The sequence below is a fragment of the Bactrocera dorsalis genome, chromosome 3 (genome assembly GCF_023373825.1).
Source record: "Bactrocera dorsalis isolate Fly_Bdor chromosome 3, ASM2337382v1, whole genome shotgun sequence".
Classification (NCBI taxonomy): domain Eukaryota; kingdom Metazoa; phylum Arthropoda; class Insecta; order Diptera; family Tephritidae; genus Bactrocera; species Bactrocera dorsalis.
In genome coordinates this window covers 74,275,367-74,299,931 of record NC_064305.1, presented here as the reverse complement: position 1 = coordinate 74,299,931, position 24,565 = coordinate 74,275,367, and the positions used below count along the sequence as shown (strand labels likewise).

General features: G+C 35.3%; 1 long non-coding RNA gene across 1 annotated transcript in view; it reads right to left on the bottom strand.

Moving 5' to 3' along the window:
- Positions 1 to 24,565, bottom strand: part of LOC125777330 (uncharacterized) — an 86,920-nt gene that overhangs the window by 5,741 nt on the left and 56,614 nt on the right. The window contains exons 2-3 of the long non-coding RNA XR_007422247.1: positions 19,751 to 19,873; positions 9,738 to 9,882 (exon numbers count right to left, since the gene is read on the bottom strand). This is a non-coding gene — a long non-coding RNA (uncharacterized LOC125777330). The remainder of the gene's footprint in view (positions 1 to 9,737; positions 9,883 to 19,750; positions 19,874 to 24,565) is intronic.

Here is a 24,565-nt window from a genome sequence, read left to right as displayed (position 1 = left end):
TCAATATTGTTTTATGAAAGAAAAGTAATGCTCAGGGTTGAAGTTACACGTCTATACTTAACTATATAAAGGGTGATTTTTTAAGAGCTTGATAACTTTTTTTAAAAAAAAAACGCATAAAATTTGCAAAATCTCATCGGTTCTTTATTTGAAACGTTAGATTGGTTCATGACATTTACTTTTTGAAGATAATTTCATTTAAATGTTGACCGCGGCTGCGTCTTAGGTGGTCCATTCGGAAAGTCCAATTTTGGGCAACTTTTTCGAGCATTTCGGCCGGAATAGCCCGAATTTCTTCGGAAATGTTGTCTTCCAAAGCTGGAATAGTTGCTGGCTTATTTCTGTAGACTTTAGACTTGACGTAGCCCCACAAAAAATAGTCTAAAGGCGTTAAATCGCATGATCTTGGTGGCCAACTTACGGGTCCATTTCTTGAGATGAATTGTTGTCCGAAGTTTTCCCTCAAAATGGCCATAGAATCGCGAGCTGTGTGGCATGTAGCGCCATCTTGTTGAAACCACATGTCAACCAAGTTCAGTTCTTCCATTTTTGGCAACAAAAAGTTTGTTAGCATCGAACAATAGCGATCGCCATTCACCGTAACGTTGCGTCCAACAGCATCTTTGAAAAAATACGGTCCAATGATTCCACCAGCGTACAAACCACACCAAACAGTGCATTTTTCGGGATGCATGGGCAGTTCTTGAACGGCTTCTGGTTGCTCTTCACCCCAAATGCGGCAATTTTGCTTATTTACGTAGCCATTCAACCAGAAATGAGCCTCATCGCTGAACAAAATTTGTCGCGAAACACATTTCGAACCGAACACTGATTTTGGTAATAAAATTCAATGATTTGCAAGCGTTGCTCGTTAGTAAGTCTATTCATGATGAAATGTCAAAGCATACTGAGCATCTTTCTCTTTGACACCATGTCTGAAATCCCACGTGATCTGTCAAATACTAATGCATGAAAATCCTAACCTCAAAAAAATCACCCGTTAGTTGAGGGGTCACCTAGAGTGAAATTTTGAAGAAATTACTCGTAATTACTTATTTTTGCATATTTCAATAACTCACACTTCTAAATATATGATACTAAAATTTTAAATGAATAATCTAAATAGTTTGCAAGTTACAGGATTGGAAAGTGTAGTCACTCAGTTCAATCGGCTCAATCCGTTTATCTTTAAAATATTTTTCGAATTTACTTGAATGATTACTCAGAGATAAATAATTCGATAAATATGAAATTTTTTCTGCATGTTCCGCAAATATCTCTTCGTAAAATGTCTTCCCAATTTTTTGATCTGATCAAAAATTGAATTTTGCAAAAGCGAACAACTTTTGAGGTAAATTTCAACCTTTTGTTTTTACGCCGGCATTTTGGTCCTTGGTGTTTTTCCAAACTTATGGAATATATCTTCAACTGTGTTTTTTTTTGTTTTAGCACACTATGTGAGCGAACCACATTAAGAACTCATCCTGTTAACTGCCTATGCCCATGTCATGTGATTCAACTACAAGTGCTGTTTACGGAAAATGGTATAGGTATTTCAGAAAAGTAGTCTACATAAGTGCATGATAGTCTTCATAAGACTAATCTCCCTCTTTCAAATCGTTTCATCCAAAAATAACAAACATTTATTAATCTCGCCTCGTTTACACTTGTTCGTTTTTCTTTTCACCACTTTTTTGATTGGCAGCTTGCCGTCTCAGTTCGACAATTGACAATTTTGGTGGCGTCTTGAGTAATCGCTGAAGCGCCATTGAGCTGGTTTTTGCTCAACAGGCGTGTATGCACTAATGAATTTATAAATGAATGCGAACAAGCGCATGTCTCGAACTTAAAGTAAATTATATACATATGTATGTGTGTGTGATGAAAGAGCCTATGTTGACAGGCCAATTTTGGCTTGCGAAATTTACGTAAAATAACCAAAATTAAATAACTACAAAATAAATGTAACCGACTTTTAAAAAGGGAATACACACCACATTGTTGTTATTGTTTCTCTTTGTTTACACGAGTTTAGACTGGTTTAATGAGAAAGTATAATCGCTAATAGACGAATTATACGAGTAAGCTTCACATCGATTTAGCGCCTAAACGAGCCATGGCGTATAAGCAACTTTTTTCTGTTTTTGTTGTTTGAGTGCGCCGACAAACCATTTAGGTTGGGCTTGAATATAATCTCGTGCATTGCACAAGTTGATTATTAAATTTGTTGTGTTTTTTGTCAAAAATTACTAAAACTGTAACAGCATTTAAATGATATAATTTTCGTCTGATTAATGATGTCAACCTGTGGGTGGAAATATTCATAAAATATTTATGCAATTTATGTCTCAATGTATTATTTTGTAAAAATTTTTCCACAAATAATTTAATTCGAATATTATGGTTAAAAAAAAGAGAAAAATTATGACAAAAAGAAGAAAGATACAAATATAGTCAAGCTACTGTGACTTATTGTAGACGAGAAACTTTCAAGGAAACAAAACTTAGAAGCTAGGGTGAAGGAAGCAGCTGCAATACTTTACACATATGAAAAGAATATAGTACAGTCGAGCACTGAGATTAACGCCAAGACTTGTTCTACAAGCTGCTGGTAGCGAAGTCGGCTCTTAGACTGAGATTATCATTCTTCAGATACTTAGTAAGTTCTCAATACCTCGGATTTTCGAAATCCGATAAAATTAAACTTAAATTTGTTCCTCACTACTGTTCTCCCAGAGAAGAGTGTAATAGGGGTGAGGTGAATAGGGACACAGGGATAAGTTTCTTAACGGTTGGATCAAATAATCGATTAGGAGTTTGTATATTTAGTTACCAGACCCACCTTCCGACGGACTGGAGAAGAGTAAATAAAGTCGATTAAATTTGCCAGCTAATCATGACCATTTTCTATAAATATTGTCTTACGGGCGCTTTGCTTTAACAAGTGCCACATACTATACTACTTAGTTAGTATATTTGTATGACTGAAGTCCGGATACATATCTAAACACATATATGAATAAGAGTTGCATGCACATAAATCAAATTTTTCCTCTTTATTACCATTTTACTAATCTCCATTTGAGATTTTTCTATCCCAATTGGCTAATAAACTAGTAAAAATACGCCAAAAGGCAATACAAATTTTGAGAAAATATATTTAAGGTTGTCAAATATTCCCTTCTGCTTATTTGCTCTTTATTCAATGCTTTATAAAAAGTGTTGCAGTGATCAGATTTAGATCAAATATGTGCCGTTTCGTTCGATAGTCTGTTTCCAACTAGACGGCAACTTCATAATACCCTCTTGGTAGAAACCCCTCTCCTTATTTGCGAAGAACTGAGACAGCCACTTTTCACAAGCCTCTTTTGAGTTCAACTTTATACCAACAAGGCTGTTCGCCATGTAAAAGAACAGGTAGTAATTACTTGGCGTTATGTCTCCCCTATATAATGGAAGCAATAAAACCTCCCATCCGAGCTCCCGTAGCTTCTGTTAAGTCATCAACGAATTGTGTAGCATAGTCCTGGTGGAACACTACACCCTTCCTGTTGGCCAATTCTGGACGCTTCTGGTCGATCGCCTGCTTTAAGCGGTCCAGTTGTTTTCAGTAGATGGTAGAATTAAGCGTTTGACCATATGGGAGCAGTTCATAGTGTATGATTCCCAACCAATCCCACCAAACACACAGCAAAACCTTCCTGGCCGTCAATGCCGGCTTGGTCACTATTTGGGACGATTCAATGGCCTTCGGCCCCAATCGTTTTCACTTGATATTGGCTTATGTGATCAATTTTTCGTCGCCAGTCACCATCCGCCTTAGAAATGGGTCGAGTTCGTTCTATTCGTCCAGAAGGTTTTTTTGCGTCGTTTTGTAGGTTATATCAAGACCTTTCAAAGATGTATAGTATTGGCAGGTACGAGCGCGTTATACATAGCCCCGAAATTCAAAAGACAAAAAGGCGGAAGGGAGATATTTGACAACCTAATATTACATATCTTAGGCTGAGGCAAAAAAAAATAATAATATTGAGCTTATTAATAAAATTAACCTTTAATATATAATATAACCTGTATAATAAGGTACGATTTTAAATTTATTTTTCTAGTTTTTTATTTAAATAAGACGTAAAAAAAATCTGTTTTCGTTAAAAGAAAAAAAAAATGATTCAAAGAAGGTCGAGAACGCGTTGACTATAAACCACGTACAGGACGGCCAACTGATGATCAACACGTCTATAAAATAAAGGAATTGATGCTTGACAATCGACAATTAAAAAGTTTTTAGTTTTCTTCGATTATTGAGGTGTGATGCTAAATTAAGAATTTTAAAATTATGAAAAAAGTCTTACTATTTTTTGCCCATTCATATTTTGCTCACTCAGTTCAATGGCAACTGTTGCGATTTCGATGGACAAAATTTCACTTTCATTTGCAGTAAATATCAATAATATATAGATACAAAATAAATACATATGTATGTATGTATATATGGTGTATATGAGGTAAATATGAGCTTTCGACACCAGCATTATTTATGCCATTGACATTGCCATTTGAATCAAATTTGTGTAACTCTACCCTTTTTGGTTTCGTTCGCCACATTCGCCGGTTCATGGCAATAAATGATATTTTATTTATGTGTAGCAATGTGCTACAAAAACAAGAGAGAAGAGAAAAAACATAATTTTGGCGCATGGTCACAAGGCGCTTGGCCGCCACGGAAGAGTGGGCGGTATGCCCATAAAGTGAAAAAATAGTTCAAGCGCATTTATGTATGTATCTAAGTGTGTGTGAGTGCACTTGCAGTCGTAAATAGAAGCGAGCCAAAACGACCTCTTGACAGCTCGCGCCACAGCTGCATTCAAGCGCAGCGTGGGCGTTAAACGACAAAACAAAAATAAAACCAAAGCAACTCATAAATGTTATTACATGAACTTATGGCACATACATATGTATGTACAGTGTTGGCAAATTGCTCCAAATGGCAATTCCTTTTCTTCGCTAGCATTTATCGCATTTTAACTGCTTGCGAGTTCATTTATCATTTCGGATGAGTGTATTTGTTGCCGCAAACGAATTTTCAAATTGCAATTGCCAGCGGTGACAAGTGTATACATATGTACAACTCTTGTATATGCTCGTATATATATGTATATATACATACATATATGTGCATATAAATACTTACGTAAGTAAAAAGTCTAATTTGCCTTATGGTTGTATCGGTAAAAGTTTAGCAAATGGTTAAATCGAATTATTTTGGAACTTTCAAAGCGAACTGTGAAAAATTTAAGTGTAACTCAATTAATCACTTTAACTTTGTTTGCAATACAAGTTGTTAAAATTATTTAAAAATTGCTATCTTTGAATGTCGAAAAAAAAATTCAAATTATGCTAAAATGGCAAACATATTGGCTCCGAAGTTATAATACCCCTCACAAATACCAAAGATATCCTAGTGCACTTTTTGGAATGGCCTTCAGATCCTTCAGTGAATTTTTTTAATCTCTCCGATCACCTAAAAACGTATTCCACAGAGTGACAATTTCAGTTTGGGGAACCAGAAAAAAATATACGAAGCTAAATCTCATGAACACGTTGGCTGATCGATGGTACTTATTCCGTTTTTGACTTTAAATTCAGTCACAATCATGGCTCGATGCGATGGTAGATTATCATCGTGTAAAATTCATGAGTTGTTCTTCTACAGGTTCGGCCGTTTTCGACGGATGTTCTCACACAAACGCTTCAATAAGATCAAATAGAACTCCTTATTTACCGTCTGTTCCTCGGTCATTTTGAAGTTAATCTAATAATGCCACTCTCTTTGCGTTTTGCAAAAACTCCGGGAGGTTCTGGCAGGACACTATCGATTTGCGTGGCGTGCCGAAGCCCTTATGTAACACTGGCAGCTTCCGGGTTGCTTCTTTCAGACGGTTCAATTGCTGGCATACTGTGGTTCGAATAATAGATTTGGTCGCAGGGAAGCAGCTCATAGCAGCTGCATTTCTGTCAACCTTACACATAGCAAAGCTATGACAATCCTGATGTTCATATTTGATGGGATTTGAAAAGATATTGAATCAAGCAATTACAAATATGTCTGAGAATTTGTTTTAGTATCGATTACTGTCTTTCCAACCCGATAGAGCCTGACCCGATCGTGTTTACACAACGCGAGATATATGCTTGTATTATAGAAGGCCAAGCTACAGGAAAATTGAAGAAAAAGAAATCGCTCACTATAGGGGAATTTAAGATTATTTCACAGCCACAATTGAAGTACTTTAGTGTAACAGTGGACTTAAGGCTCAAATTCAATGAGCCCTTGGAAAATACGACATGTAAAGCAGCTAAAATCTACAATGATTTATCTAGGATGATGGCAAATAAAGGCTGTGTGCATTCCCGCCGACGATTTTTTATATAGGGAGATTTTTTAAGAGCTTGATAACTTTTTTTTAAAAAAACCCCTTAAAATTTGCAAAATCTCATCGGTTCTTTATTAGAAACGTTAGATTGGTTCATGACATTTACTTTTTGAAGATAATTTAATTTAAATGTTGACCGCGGCTGCGTCTTAGGTGGTCCATTCGGAAAGTCCAATTTTGGGCAACTTTTTCGAGCATTTCGGCCGGAATAGCCCGAATTTCTTCGGAAATGTTGTCTTCCAAAGCTGGAATAGTTGCTGGCTTATTTCTGTAGACTTTAGACTTGACGTAGCCCCACAAAAAATAGTCTAAAGGCGTTAAATCGCATGATCTTGGTGGCCAACTTACGGGTCCATTTCTTGAGATGAATTGTTGTCCGAAGTTTTCCCTCAAAATGGCCATAGAATCGCGAGCTGTGTGGCATGTAGCGCCATCTTGTTGAAACCACATGTCAACCAAGTTCAGTTCTTCCATTTTTGGCAACAAAAAGTTTGTTAGCATCGAACGATAGCGATCGCCATTCACCGTAACGTTGCGTCCAACAGCATCTTTGAAAAAATACGGTCCAATGATTCCACCAGCGTACAAACCACACCAAACAGTGCATTTTTCGGGATGCATGGGCAGTTCTTGAACGGCTTCTGGTTGCTCTTCACCCCAAATGCGGCAATTTTGCTTATTTACGTAGCCATTCAACCAGAAATGAGCCTCATCGCTGAACAAAATTTGTCGATAAAACACATTTCGAACCGAACACTGATTTTGGTAATAAAATTCAATGATTTGCAAGCGTTACTCGTTAGTAAGTCTATTCATGATGAAATGTCAAAGCATACTGAGCATCTTTCTCTTTGACACCATGTCTGAAATCCCACGTGATCTGTCAAATACTAATGCATGAAAATCCTAACCTCAAAAAAATCACCCGTTAGTTAAGGTAATGAGATCAGTTATACTGTATGCCGCTCCAATATGGATATAGGCGCTAGACATAAAATCATATGCTAGACCAATTAACACAGTCATAGGCTTTCTGCAATACGCATGATAAATGCTTTCCGAACCATGTCAAATGACGCTTCTGAGGTATTAGCAAAAAGAGAGGAGAGAATGAATGATTCCGGGCAAACATGCGTGGATATATAGACAACATGGGGACCTAGCTTTCCACCTGACCCAAATACTCAATGGTCATGGATGCTGTAGAAGCTACATATACAAATATCGTCATGACTTTAGTACATATTGTCTTAAGCACAAATATGTATCATTATAAGAAAAACACGCTCTCTCATTTTCATCAGCATAACTCCCGTATTGTCCAATATATGCGGTATAAAGTCGCCCGATAGTTCAAAAATCTTTATGTTGTATTATGTATAGGGGGCTAAGAGAAGTATTGACGCGATTCAATCCATTTGTAACACTGACACACTACTATCAGGACATTATTTTTTTTTTTGAATTTCAATTACATATCTAACACATTAATCAAAATTTTCGGTAAAAAGTCAACATAAGCATGTCCGATTACGCACAAATGAATGCGTCCTTACTTTTTCACTAAGGAACGCGTATACCAAGTTTCACCAAGATAACTCAATTTTACTCAAGTTACAACTCACCCGGACAGGGAGTTATTTGTATTTCAACTCGTCTCGTTATCCTGATCATTTATATATATGTATGTAACCCAGTAACTATCTAGATTACTTTTAGGTGATACATACAACCGTTGGGTACACAAGCTATTATACTCTGTGAAACATATTCCTCCCACTATAATATCGGGTATATACTAACTTATATTAAATATATTGATTTCATGACAATTATTTCGAATATTAAGCAAAGTATAGAATTAATTAGATATCATTCGGTCCAAAATATAAAAATAGCGCAGGTATAATATTTTTGTTGACGCTTAATTTGGCTTCGCGTTCGCTTTTAAGTTGAAGTTTATGTAAAGTAATATGCGGAAGCAATAAATATACTAACTTTCTTAAAATTGCAGGCTTAACAATAGAAATATATATTTCCACGACATTTCGAGCTCATAATCCCAGAGACGGCTGAAGTAATTTATAACATAACCTAAAAAATAACCACTTGGTCATTAGCAAATTATAACGAGCGTCATTATCGAAATGCCTATTGTAATAAGACCTAGTATTAATCAAGCTTACAAATCTCAATAGCCAACTCATTAACCAATTTTCAGTTATCAAATATTAGTTGCAATGTTGAGTGGCTCAAATGAAATTTCTCCAGCAACTTACTTTTGTTTTCTTTTGAATTATAGTTATATACATAAAGACGTACATATATACTTATGTGCTTATATTTAAATGTAAGTCATTATATACCCTTAACAGTATACATTAAGTTTTGCATGAAGAAACGAAGGAGACCCTCCAAAGTTTCGCAGTTTTTGCGATATCAGGTTGAAATTCGACAAGGTATTTTCATGAAATTAGCTTGTATAGATTAGTAACTAAAATAGTGCTCTGAGCTTCTAAAATTATAACTTAAAATAGCGCTTTGATGCTCTAAGAAAGTACTCAGATCGGACCACTTTAATATACAGCTGTCATACAAACGGACCGTTCCAAATCAAGATAAAGCTCTTTTTATACTTTTTTATAATATAAAAAATGCACTTATGAAGGGTATTATAGCTTCGGAAGCAGCTGAAGATAACAATTTTTCTAGTTTATTCACAACAAATGAAATGCTTGTGGCCAACTCTTTGTCACACAATACAAAAGCAACAATAGTGGCAAACAAAAGTAATTTTTTGGGGTTTTTTTTGTTTTCCCAAAACAAAAAGACTTCAACATTTTTCCACTACAACAAATTAGAGCTGAAATTTTCACATCATTTACACATTTCCAAGACATTTGCTTAAATATATTTTAATTTCATCTTAAGTAGACTTTCTTTCGGGAATTTAGTTGCTTAGCAAGCACGCCCTCTTTGTGCGCCCTCTAACATCGCTGTGAGGCCAAAAACACATTTTTTGAACCTCCTGCCTCAAATGCACACATACATATATACATTTATCTTAGTCTACGCTTATACCGTTACTTCAGCTGTAAAGTCACATAATAATTAGTGCTTTGGTTGTTAGTAAGAGTGTGCCACGCTTAAGTGCGTCAAGTCGATGCTTAGCCAAAAAAACAAAAAAAAAAGACAACACAACAAAAACAAAAGACAACACAACAAAAAAGAAAAGACAAAATTCACTCTTCAAGCTGTGCAATTTTCATTGTAAATTAAAGTAAAGCAGATATACATACTTACATACATACATATGTGTATCGAGACCGGCATGGAAGTGCCCTCAAAGCAACATTGTGTAGATTGTTGTTGTAATTTCGTTCATTTGTGGCGAGTTCGTAAACATTGAAATACTTGGCGGCAGCACGCTGTTGCGGTTACATAAAACCTGCAAAAGATACAGTGCTTTAGGTGGTTATGTAACTTATTGCTGATATTTAGTAAATTAATCATTTTTGGACTTGAATGACACATGATTTTTTAAAGCGAGCTGGGATATGCGCTATAAAGAAATTATAATCGGAGACCGTTATTTTTGCTATTTCAAGTAATATTTTCAATATAACTTCAATCAATCATCATTTATGCTTCAAACTATTGAAAAAGTCTAAACGGAATACTTTTGATAGTTAATCTTTATCATCAAAATATAATTGTTGAGATTTATAACGGGTTTTTCAAAAGTCAAGTTCTTTATTCTTGTGAATGTATATACCATTCCCTTATGTATGGAACTCGATTTCTGTTGCATGGCCACGGGCACGCTTGCAGAAGTCCAGACGCTGAACCCGATGTTCGAAGGTGTTCAATCATAAATCGGCCGATACTGCTACATTTTCACGTGCTATATTCGTATGAAGTTCATCAATCGTCGCTGGCTTGTTAGCAAAGACCAAAGACTTGACGTAGCCCCACCGGGAAATAGTTTAACGGCGTCAAAACACACGACTGAGGCGACCAACACGTTCACTTGGTTCTCAATAAATTGATTGTAACGGGTGATTTTTTTGAGGTTAGGATTTTCATGCATTAGTATTTGACAGATCACGTGGGATTTCAGACATGGTGTCAAAGAGAAAGATGCTCAGTATGCTTTGACATTTCATCATGAATAGACTTACTAACGAGCAACGCTTGCAAATCATTGAATTTTATTACCAAAATCAGTGTTCGGTTCGAAATGTGTTTCGCGCGCGTGTTTTGTTCAGCGATGAGGCTCATTTCTGGTTGAATGGCTACGTAAATAAGCAAAATTGCCGCATTTGGGGTGAAGAGCAACCAGAAGCCGTTCAAGAACTGCCCATGCATCCCGAAAAATGCACTGTTTGGTGTGGTTTGTACGCTGGTGGAATCATTGGACCGTATTTTTTCAAAGATGCTGTTGGACGCAACGTTACGGTGAATGGCGATCGCTATCGTTCGATGCTAACAAACTTTTTGTTGCCAAAAATGGAAGAACTGAACTTGGTTGACATGTGGTTTCAACAAGATGGCGCTACATGCCACACAGCTCGCGATTCTATGGCCATTTTGAGGGAAAACTTCGGACAACAATTCATCTCAAGAAATGGACCCGTAAGTTGGCCACCAAGATCATGCGATTTAACGCCTTTAGACTATTTTTTGTGGGGCTACGTCAAGTCTAAAGTCTACAGAAATAAGCCAGCAACTATTCCAGCTTTGGAAGACAACATTTCCGAAGAAATTCGGGCTATTCCGGCCGAAATGCTCGAAAAAGTTGCCCAAAATTGGACTTTCCGAATGGACCACCTAAGACGCAGCCGCGGTCAACATTTAAATGAAATTATCTTCAAAAAGTAAATGTCATGAACCAATCTAACGTTTCAAATAAAGAACCGATGAGATTTTGCAAATTTTATGCGTTTTTTTTTTTTAAAAGTTATCAAGCTCTTAAAAAATCACCCTTTACATTCGCTGTGTTGCTTGTGGCGTCGTTCTGTTGGAAACACATATTGTCCAAGTCCATATCATACAATTTGGGCCAAAAATATTTGGTTATCATTGAGCGGTAGCGACTCCCATTCACAATTTTCATCGAATAGTGAGCACAGGGGGACGATTATTTTGATAAGAAAATTGATATCATATTTGCCTCGTCACTTGTGTAGTTGCTGCCGCCAACACCTTTTTATTTTCAGTTATTCAACTGCGTATTGCACATTAATATGTACAATTATGATACCACCCATTTGCACTATGTCATGATTGCCGCCTCTGCGGCTAGACGTAAAATTAGCTGCATTTGAGAGTTTGAGTGAAAATTATCTGCTTTGAAATGTATACGTATTCACTTTTTCCTTATGCATTTCACACTCACTTGTAGCAACAAAATGACTTTGCTTCTCTTTCACCGTAGAAAAAGTTTTTAATGAAAAGGTTTACGATGCGCGAAGTATTCAGTTTTGTTGAGGGGGCAAAAGAGAAACTGAATGATAAACAGAGATGTAATGCTCTAAGCCAAACATTTTGAAGTAAACAATTTTACTGATTGGCAGCAAACCGTGTGGCGTTGCGTTAATTTGTCTAGTAAATCATTTATGTTGGACTTCCGAATTTTAATGAGGAAATAATTAGTTATTTACAAATATATTAGAGACTGTCTCAAACTACAATCTGACGGATTTTGAGAAAGGATTTGGACTTATTTTCGCATAGAATTGTTCTCACTCAAGAATTGAACTCATTGGACCACCGTAAAACCAATCATATAGAGTAAAGTCAGCCGGATGTTCAATCCTGATATTAGTTATATAGGAGCTAAGCCAAGTTTTTGCTCAAATTTATCCATTTAAGGCACAAAGATACACACTAATGAGTAAAACAGGTCCGCTTATTTTCATTGGGATAACTCACATATTGGCCGATATATTCGGCACAAAGTCAACTCCAAGTTCGAAAATCTTTCTATCAAGTATATGGGTGCTAGGAAGTATTGGTTCGCTTCAACCCATTTTTGACATATAGATATACCATTATAAGAGAATTAACCGATATGATCGATCAAAAGTTAACTATAGGTACCGAGGTCTAAATATTCGGTACCTAGGGGCCTTAACAGTTTTTATAGGACTTAAACACTCTTTGGACATAAGGGGATACACACTAAAGACATTATTCGTGCACAGTTTTATCCCGTTTTACTAATTTCTTCCTGATTTGTGTACTGGAAACTCAACGAATCAAGTGGAATTTAAAATTGTACTATATGGGAAGTAAGCGTGGTTCTTGTCCGATTTTCACAACGTATTCTTCTATGAATGTAAGAAGAATACCACGTACTAAATTTTGTCGAAAATGAATGAGACCGGACCTCAAGATATGAGATTTAACCAAAAAGTGGGCGGTGCCACGCCCATTGCCCAGTTTTCACACCGAAATAAAGCTCTATTATACAATTTCGATGGTAAAATTTAATGTCTCTGGGATATTTAGTCATTGTTGTAGGGTTAAAAATTTATGCTTTTCGCTCTTATCAGAATTTTGTTTTTTTTTTCTAACCAAAATCTATAATTTATTTATATATTTGTTTGCATTTATACTTGTTATTATTACATATATAATATGCGCACATTATATATCAACATAATAGCATTGAAGGTCATCCACAAGGCAACGCATTATTCGGACTTTCGAAAAATGCGAAAAGGAGAAATCTTCCGACACACAAACCTCTCGATTGCCCTACATTAAACCAGAAAAAATCAAATATTCATAAGCATCGTAACCAAAGCATTATCATTCGATTTAATTTACTTCATATGCATTTTTATTATAACTATTATATAATTTGCTCACAGCATAAAAAGCTAATAGCCAAATAAATCGCGAACTTTATGTAAATTAGCGCCGCCAAATGCTCAAATTCGAAAGGCATTAAAAGGAAATGATAAAAAATTAACAAAAAATAAATAAACCAATTAAAGTAGAAAAAAATCAACATAAATGTAAATTTCTTTTCAACTTAAGCCTGGCTTCGGCGTAGGTGGAGAAATTGTGCGCTGACATCATCGACTTGGTAAAAGGCGGTGGGTAAAAGCGGAGTTTGAACAGTATTTAGTTAAATCTAATTTGAATAAATTACCGGTGATAAAAATTGCTAAAGTGGATGGAATTAAAAAATAAATCGAAACAAAATTGGGTTTAACTCTTCCTTTTTGATGTAGGTGTTTACGCATAATAGGCTTAACTACAGGGTAGGCCATTTAAAGTTGACCCATCTGGCAACGCTGTAACTTTTATCAGCGCTGACAAATCGGCTAATGTCATACCGCGTTAGAAGCGTCATTCGAAGACAATTTATACCATGGAACAGTACACTCCAAAAGAACGCGCTGAAATTGTTCAGCTTTATATTCAAAATAACTTTTCAATTGTGTTAACTCAACGTGCGTTTCGCAAAAAAAATAAAGTGAAAAGTGCTCCAGTTAAGAACACAATTAAGTCTTTATACGCAAAATTTGTGAACACCGGTAATCTCAGTAATGCCAGTCATGCATCCAGACAACGCACAAGACGTTCTGATGAAAATATCGAAGCTGTACGAGCCAGTATTGAGGAGACTCCATCGACATCGAGTTATCGCCGCTCTCAGGAATTAGACATCTCTCGCACCACTCTCCGACGCATAATTCATAAAGATTTGAAGATGTTTCCATATAAAATTCAAATGGCACAAAAACTAAACCCAGCTGATTATCCGCGACGCCTTAATTTTGGCAAATGGGCCATCGAAATGGCTGAAAACGATTGATATCGAAAAATGGTGATGTTGACTGGCCACCGAGATCACCAGATTTGACGCCACCAGACTTTTATTTGTGGGGTTATTTGAAATCCAAGGTATACGCTAATAAGCCAAAGACCTTAGCTCAACTGAAAGCCAACATTCGACGTGAAACAGCCGCCATATCATCCGAAACATTGGCCAAAGTCATGGAAAATGTCGAAAAAAGAGTCCATTTAGCTGTCAAAGCTAAAGGTGCCCATTTACGCGATCTAATTTTTAAATATTAGCTGAAACAAATCCCCTTGGACCAAAATAAATTATTTTTGAAATGAACAAAAAACATTGTTTTCTTTTGTTCTTTTTTTTAAGAAACAAATGTTGAAATGAAAGCGTTTTGAAACTTAAATATTAAAATTTGGAAAATTATTCGCTATTTCATGCCAAAAGTAAATTTAATTTATTTAGTGTTTTTTCATTATGTTTTAAATTCAAGGTGAGAGAAATAAGAAAAAAAAAACGTTAACTTCTGTTGCGTTAAAACAATAATATCCTTCACAAATACAAACGATTCACTTACAAGAAGTTTGATGATCAGTTTGTATGACAGATATAAGCTATAGTGACTCAATCTGAACACTCTTTTCGGAGCTTGAAACGATTATTTGGGCAATGATCTACATATATCAAATTTTATGAAGTTTTCTCGTCCTAACAAATCACTTGGTTTCCATCGCTTACTATAGCAATCCGATCTGAACCATTTATTCGGATATTCGGCTAAGGATTGCCTTAGATTCATTTCATGCTTATTTTCATGAAGACATCTCGTCAAATGAAAAAGCATTTAGGCCCAAATGATCTTTCAAATTGCTTTTCACTGATCTTTCCGATATTACAACGATCTCTGTTTATCGACTGTTCGTCGATTCTCAAGCACCAATTTATTTTTTTAATTAACGGGCTGATCATCAATTGATGTTGATAGTTGTCCGGACGTGGTTCGCCCACAATTTTCACATTCTTTGGAACAGTTTTCTCATTTAAAGTACACTAACGAACTGATCCAAGGTTTTTTAGTTTTGATGAATTCGATCATAACGAAATGAAGTAGAAGGTGTTTCGGCCGCGGCGATCTCGGCTTTCTAATGGCAAATCTCTTATGTGGGATATAACTAGAATGGTTCTTAAGAGGTTCTTTTTTAATACGAGATTGCGGACTTTTGTCCCATTAGCCACCATGGTAACTATTTTGGGAGTAACAAAAATTTGAGCTCATCAAAAACCGACGGACGAGAACTTAAATCAATGGCCATCATCGAAGTAGAATTGTCACATTTAAGTATATCATCCAAGTGTTCTTTGAATTCACTGCGATAGTTTGCTTTGCAAAAACAATAACCGACAGTAATATAGCAAATATTAGGATGCCGTATTGAAAAACTAATTAGAGTCTTCCTTACAAAAAATATGAAATTGAAATTAAACACCTTTTTCTTTTTCGGGCTCAGCATGGTTAATGTGGCTCCTGGCGGTTTTTAATTATCTAAACATGACAGTATGAAGCGCAGAGTCCACGCAACAGCACACTACATGTCTTTTGGATGGACATATTGCTTGTGCATAATATACCGTTATGTACTGTTATGTTGATGCATGAGTATGAATTTACAAGTATTAGTTCCGGCATTAAATCTTTGCACGCTGTGCAGCTGAGGCAAACGAGTATGCCAACAACAACAGCAGCAGCTTATAAAAACAACAACAACAACAAAAATCATAGCTTTGAACTTCAACGATGGAGTAATACAGATGGAAATGGAGATGGAATTGTGACAGCAGCGCCGAAAACAAAATTACAACAACAACAACAACATCAGAGGGGCGCCAAAAGACACAACAGCTGTGCTCGCAGCCTCTTTTGTGTAGTTGGAAGCCACAAATGGTCATTGTTATGCAAAGTGTCCATAAACACACACACACATACATACATGTGCCGACCACGCATATGTGTGTATGTGTGCAACAAGAGATATAATATTATAACCCGCATTGCAGTGTTACACACTTTCCATTTTTATTGTTATTATCTGCAATTTTTTGGTTTGAACGCAAACGCAAACAAAAGATGGGAAACATTCGAATAAAATTTGGCAATAAAATAAATATAATTTAGCCTTTAATGTTAACCGATTTGTGAAATTTTCCTCCAAATTCGCAACCATGCAATGCGCGGTTATGCCTGAGCATCTTTAATATATAAGCAAAGCACACACACAGCCACCTATATACATTCAAACAATTGTAGATTACATCAATGCAAAAAATAATAAAAATAAACGCACATTTTGTTTGCTTAACTCAACGTTTGGTGTACTGATTGTTGCAGGCGAATTTGTTAAATTTCACTAAAAATCAATTTTGCGCAGATTTTCAATTACCATATCAATTTATGATCAAAATAATGCGTGCGACACAGTTCAATGGCTTTAGCGTTGGCAATTTTGAATTGATATGCATTTTGCATGGTCTGCGCATGCGCATGCACATTTCTCACGCAACTGGCGCTGCTGGCATTTGATTGGCAGGCAGTGCAAAATGATAATTGTAACTAGTAGCCATGCTGATATTCGAGCCTGAGATATAGCATTTCAAGTGGCTAGTTATTACATGAAACTGCATATTGTATGCAATCGAACATGCCTTCTCAATAATCAGGAAGATTTCATCTACTGCGAAGTGAAAAAAGTTTATGGTAATCGCAGGTGAATTCAACGCCTGTTTCACTTTCATCTAACCAAACGGTCGGTATTATACAAACAAAGTGCTTGCAAACTGAGACAGAGCAGAGGTAGTGTGACTAATAATTGGTTTTAAAAAGAGCGTTGACTGATAAATTACTAATATTTTACAAACAGAACAAAAATTGCTTAAAAAATGATGTTTAGGGGGACTACAAAAGTAGACCGATAGGTACAGCAAACGACACCATATTTTTTCCGCTCTTTTGACATTTCTCTTCAATAAGGTTTGCCATTTCATCATGGAAAGATATACGATCCAATAACGAGTCGAAATTATTAAAATTTACTACCCAAAATTAAGAGTCAGTGGTCTAACTTTAAGAGCACTACATTCAATTAATGGTCGCCATAATCGTCCTGTCAGAAACCATTGAGCGTATTGAAAAAAAAATTTGAATCCACAGGCACAGTACAAAATGTTTTCGAGTCAGTGGGACAAAGAAGTGTCTTGGTGAGGCTAGAGCATCCATTGAGAAAGACCCAAATCAGTCTCTCACACGTCGTTCTCAAGCGTAGAGCATCTCTGTGACGTCGTTGTGGCAAATTTTGTGAAAGGATCTTGACCTAAGTCCTTGCAAGATCATATTGACGCAAAAACTGAAGCCACTTGACCACCAGAATCGTCGAATTAGGCTGAGCAACAACTTGAAAATGATCCGGATTTCCATCGAAAAATCATCTTCAGCGATGAGGCTCATTTCTGGCTGCATGGTTTCGTCTATAAACAAAATATGCGTTATTGATCGGGCAGCAATCCACACGTACTCTATAAATCACTATTGCATCCCGAAAAAATTTACGGTTTGGCGCGGTTTATGGGCCGGAGACGTCATTGGGCTGTACTTCTTCCGTGATGATCAAGACCGCCACATTACTGTGAATGGAAATCACTACCGCTCAACGATAACCGAATATTTCTCGCACGAATCGGATGATATGGACTTGTATAATATGTGTTTCTAAAAGGACGGCGCCACAAGCCGGTGCAAAACAGGTTCAAAACTCGTAAGAGAACAGCTTATTAGAAATGATTCCCTGACAAATTCACTAAACACATAATAAAACCTTCCTCACCGTCGATCCTGAACTGGCCACCAATGCGAGCACAACTCTTTTCGTTTGACGGTGCCATCATCGGTGAGAGGCACGAAATAGCTTTTTAAGAATACGTTAAAAATTTTAAAATTATGAGCAAAGTCTTAATATTTTTTGCTCATACTAGTATTTTTTTATGAGAGAAATTATTTTTGCCCCGAAATAACTCCTTTGTTATCCATAGTTACTTGAGAAACTTCTTAAACATTTGTATTTATTATTACAATAAGTCTAATGACCTTCATTATAGTTATTGTATAAGCGTCTAATATTTACGCGCCCAAATATGGAAGTGCATTTCAAAATAAAGTTTCCTATACAAGAATTTTCAATGTCAATACACCAAATATAATAAAGCCTCAAAAGCATGAAACCAAAGTGTTTGGTAATTGCACGCAAAAAGTCAAATATGAAGTGCGTAATCGCAAAGGTAATGACTTACAACAGCCTAGAAACCCAATTGAATTACTATGCGCAACTCGACGCATGGCAGCAGTTATGCGCATACATACTTACGCAGGTGCTCGCATGTAACTAAGCGTGGAGTTGCCAACACTTGTGATTTATTAGCACATGTTATTATTGTATTTGTAGTGTTTTACACATAACGCAAAAATGTGCTAACAATACCATTTGACAACGCCAACTTAAATTTCCAAATAAACGATTTAGTTATATTAGTTCACAAAGCAGACTGAAGCTTCAGGTGTTGGCGGATGTTTGAAGTGCGTAATTGAGCGCAACCAAAGCTCAACTAAATTACAGAATATTATATAGTTTCGTAGGCGCGGTTGGATCTTAGGTACGGAATAGTATTAGGGTGACACTTAAGTGTTGATAAAAATGTATTTCGATTTTCAGGCTTATCTATCGGAGGTCAAAGTTAAATTACACTAATAAAATGGAAACGGGACCAATGTTATATATAGTGTATATGTACTTAGAATTCTGATATTATTAAAGAAAAATATTTTTGAATTTTTTCAATCTTCTTCATTCTTTCATTTTAATTCGAAATCTATTCGAAAATAATTTTTCCGTGGTATTACCACCATTATACAAGTACAAAACAAAAATCTGACTTTATTTTATATTTTATTTTTAATCTCACTTTAGTTTTTTAGAACCATCCTAACTTACAAATTTAAATGTTTTACCTATTACCGCTTCCTTCACTGTTTTGTACCGTTAATTGGTGGGAATTTGTGTGACACAACTTAATTAGAAGCACCAACACTTAGGTAGGGTAGGTTGTATTTACAGTTATTTTTTACTTTCCAGCTTCGTTTGAAGAAATTATCCCACGCAATTGCTATAAAAAATTTACTTACAATTATCAATAATTTAGCTGCCAACAATTATTTTAATCTTTCGCCATACTTGTGTCGTTTTGTGCAATTTTTACTATCATTTATTGCATTTGTTGTATAACGACCATAACGGTTTATTATGAAAGCGCCAAAAGCTCGTTGTGGTTGTCGCGACATTGACTTCAATTAATTTGTAAAACCGAAATATTGCGCTATGCGATGAAAAGAAAAATTGCGAAGCGCAGAAAATATTTGGATTTCACCTTTTTTAATAAAAATTGGCAGTGATAATACTATACTTACATAATTTAACTTGTGGAAGTCTCCGAAAAATTTCTTCTATAGTTCTACTCGTATAATTGATAGATGTTGCAAAATATTGTTCAGTTTTTATGAGCAGCGTTTCACATATTTTCCCATTGGCATCTGAAATTTAAACAGAAAAACATTTTATCATCTTCGCATTTCTTCTTAAGGCTTCGAGTCTGCGACTTTGATTGGAAAATACTTAATAAAATATTTTCAAGAAATTAACATTTAGTCTGAGAATAACGTACGCTATCTTCCACATACTTTTTTTTTTTGTTTTGAAAATAATTTGGTATCTCATTATTTGATTTGAATTCTGGAAAATTCGCTCTTTTCGGCTTTCTAACTGTTTATAACCCCTTAAAAGGACTTAGTATACTGTTATTTATTTTATAATATTTTCCATCATTGTATGAAATTTTTCGTTAAAATTTCGAATGAAGAGTTTCTGTGAGTATTATGGTACTAGCTTGGATTTTTTAAGTTTCTGTAAAGCTTTAATTTACGAATAGAAGTTATTCTGTGTATTTTTTTCAATTTAGTAAAATTTTTATAACTAAAATAAATATTATCATTTAACTTTCATATTTCTAATATTTTTTATTATTACATTTTCCATGATTCCCTTTTCTAGCCGCGCTTCTCATTAACATTCGTAGTACAACTCACTGGCTATCTTGGCATGCGTTGTGCTTGACTTACTGCGCTGCTTCATATTTCACTACTTGTAAAGCAATAAAGATATAGTACGTTGCCATGTATAGTATAACAAAAAAAAATAAAACAAACAAAAAAAATTGAAAAACACAAATGTTACGTATACGCCAGCGTGAGTGACCGATTCACGCCAGTATTTTCTGAATTTGTATATACCCATACTCATGTATGTGTAGAAATATATATTTCAATCACACTCACTGGAGCTATATATACATATACACCAGTACGTCATTGGCATGACTTCGCTAAAATATAATATCAAAAAGAAATGCCTTCACTTGCTGGTTGGGCTATGCACGTGGGAAAAAGAGCGAAAAAAACTCAAATATTATTTAATACTAAATCACATTTGCTAATTGAAAGAGTTGATCTTACTTTTCTTCAGCAGTTAAAATAATTTTGTATATACATATATATACATATTTTTGGCTTACCGAAAAGCGGTTCGCAAAATTTTAAGGCTATTATTAGCCCTTACCGTGAAACTATTAGTGATTTAGCTTTCCTAGTCAACACATATAAGCGTGTAAAACTAAATTTTTTCACTTCTCTGACAGCTCTCAGTTCAGTGGTCTATAAATATTTTTAAATTTTTATTTTTAGAATTTATTATTATGATTTTTGTTTGATTTTAAAATTATAAGCAAATATACTTTCATTGAATAGCAGACACTGGCGTAGAAGTTTAATAAGTAAATTCAACTGCTTTAAGCCCACTTGTATAATTTATTACTTTTGACCACAACAGTGCATGCCTAACAATCATTACCGCGTATTAGAATGCTAATAAGGATCGCATTGAGGATATGCCATATCACCAGGAACAAAGCTAATTTCTTGTTTTTACTATCGTTGCAGTTGCATATCTGATTTAATTAAAGAATTACGTCGTTACATTCGTGTTTAGCTACTGCGCACGCGCTAATGATCAGCACTTTTTTGTAGTCAAGTTTTTATGCTTGCTTTGAGGAAACAGGTCGTTTATGAGCATTATGTCTCTGTAAATGGATTTGAGCGTGATTTTATAAGTACATCCGCACTTAGCGGTGATACAGCAAACATGCGATTTGTGAATATGTATTCTCTTATCAATTTTGAGTGAAAGTGGTGATTAGTATAGAGGTAATTGTACCTGTAACAACATTTGGCAAGAGTAAAAAAAATATAAAAAAAAATTTTCACGGTGTTTTATGTTATGTTAAGCTAAGTTAAGTTATGTTAAAATAAATTAACTTAAGTTAAGTTAAGTTAAGTTAGGATAAGTTTAGTCAAGTTAAGTTAAGTTAAGTTATGTTCAGATAAGTTAAGTTATGCAACATGTTATGTTAAGTTAAGTTAAGTTAAGTTAAGTTAAGTCAAGTTAAGTTAAGTTAAGTTAAGTTAAATTAAGTTAAGTTAAGTTAAGTTAAGTTAAGTTAAGTTAAATTAAATTAAATTAAGTTAAGTTAAGTTATAACGTTACGAGGGCTGTCCGATAAATAACCGACCTCAATCTGAAAAAAAAGTTTCTACTTCAAATTGTGCATATTATAATAGCTACTCGCCAAAATTTCAGAAATTTATCTTGCGCAATTATCTGTTGACAGTCATTTTTGTGAGTCTATTTCGGTGATTTCCCCAAAATGGAAAAAATTGAATATCGAGCTGTAATTAAATTTTTATTTTTGAAAGGCAATACGCCTTCACAAATCAAAGATGAGTTGGACTCTGTGTATGGTGACTCTGCACCATTGTTTACCACCGTAGACTGTTGGGCAACTGAATTTAAACGTGGTCGCAGGAGCTAGGAAGATGATGAACGTCCTGGGCGTCCAAAAACTGTAACCATTAACGATAACATCGCTAAAGTTCATCAATTGGTACTAGACGACCGCCGGATTAAAGTTAAGGAAATAGCTGAGATTATGAAGATGTGAAAAGAAACTGCTCACATATTAAACCAAAATTTTTAAGTCGGTTATTTATCGGACAGCCCTCGTATATTATTTTTTAAGTTTTACACACCTCATCTTATTAAAGGTGCATAATATTTTTAGTATCAGAGTTATCAGAAAGAATATCATAAGATAGACAATAATAATATCTAAGTCTATTACTTTAACAAAAAAGGTCACATCAAAATTTAATACACAAATCGTGTCGTTAATAAATGTTACAGTTACAAAATTATAACATACATATTTGCATACTCATAATTACAAACATAAAACGGCATGCAAACTAAGCGCCCATGAGTGCAAGAAAATTAAGGAAATGTGTCACAACAACAGCTTCCTGTGATTTTGTGTTTACTCAGCTTAAATAAAATTAAAACCTCTGATACAGAAAAACACATGTTGAGCTGGTGGAATGTCACTTTTAAAGTTTTCATAAAACTGTGTTTGAAAGTTAAAATCGAATGACTCCATTAACAGCTTAAATTGCTTAATTTAAGTACCAATTAACTCACAGACAAGCGGCGACCACTTCCCGGTCGGAGTGTTTCGCGGATATTAGTAATTTCGTTGCCGGCCAAACACTTTCATTTCTGCAAATCCAGACAACTATTACTTTCCAATCAGAGGCAGAGAATTTTTATAAGCCAGCACAATAACAAAAACAAAGGCAATGGAAAGTTAACTACAATAATTGTGAAGGGAAAATACACTCAAACGCTTTATGACGAACTTTATCAGCCATCGAAATGTGCAGGCCATAATGAAAATCAAATAAAAGCCATGGAATTTGCGGAGATGAAATCGCCAAAACGTCGACTCTTTTTGCAGGCACAATGTAAACACCATTATAGGAAACAACCACGCCTAGGAAATTGCCTAAAAATTAATATAATTGATTGAGCAAAAACAAAAAAAAAACCATCAAATGTGGGTTTGTCACCTAGAAATGTTTACGACTTCAAAATCGCTTGTCGTAAACAAAGAATGAAAGAAAACCGCAATTATTGCAAAACTCTTTGCAAAAGACATGATTGGAAACGAACAACTACCTTCACCTCCACGCTTAATGTCAATACCACAAATATCGAAAGACACAGTTAATGAAATTTAAACACTCATACATACATTTATGCATACATACATACATTTCACATACTCACACATTTACCTTTGCTTATGGAACTTATAGACACTCACTGTATGCTGTGGCAACAGGAACCCAGCCGCCGCGGCAAGCCAAACAATCCATTAAATCTGCCACATAAATACAGCGCTTGCTTGCCCGCACTCCCCGCACTCTCTTGTCTCGCGATCACCTCTTTTACGTTGACCACATTTGACCGACTTTAATTTGCTTGTTCTTTGCTTTTTTCTTCCACTTTCATATACAATCGTCTTAAATGGCTTTAGTCGACCCGGCGCGTCTCGTCGGCTCACCCTATGCTCAACGGCTGTGGTACTTTCAGGTTACGAGTATTGTCATTTAACTATTGTTGTTATTATGTGTGTGTTGTTTTTGTGCACTTTTATTTGTTACAGCAGTCTATTATTACAATGATCTCTTGCGGCGGCTGCCTTGAAAGCGAAAGTGAAATTGTTTGCTCTCAGCTAATCTTGATGGGTCGCATTTGTTCGCGTTGAAATTTATTTTTTGGCTACACTTTGACGATTTTCTTGGAATAAGACTTTTTGTGGTGCGTCTCTATTTATTATTAATTTTACTATTATTGCTTACTGGCCATTATTGGTATTATTGCTGGAAACATTAGACGAATTATATAAACTTAAGGGTAGAGGATTAATGAATTTATTTGGAAAAAAATATCTTAAAGTTCGCAATTACTCGCCTGCGGGGCTTTTATTATTGTGGATTAATTTTCATAAATTTCAAATATTTTTTATCTTTTTCTTTTACATGCTTAATTTATGGATTTTCAATCAAATAAATGTAGTTAATGTTCAGAGGACGAAGTCATGTGTTGAAGTTCTCGCAAAAGAGGAGAGTTCTCTGAGAAAAGATTCTTTTACATATGGCTCAAGCAGCTTACGATTTCCAGTCTTAGACCAAGTATCCTCTGGGTAGCCATAGAATATCCATTTGAAGGCGAACTAAAGTGAGAAGGCATACCATCCCTACAAAGGGTTGTTAGCT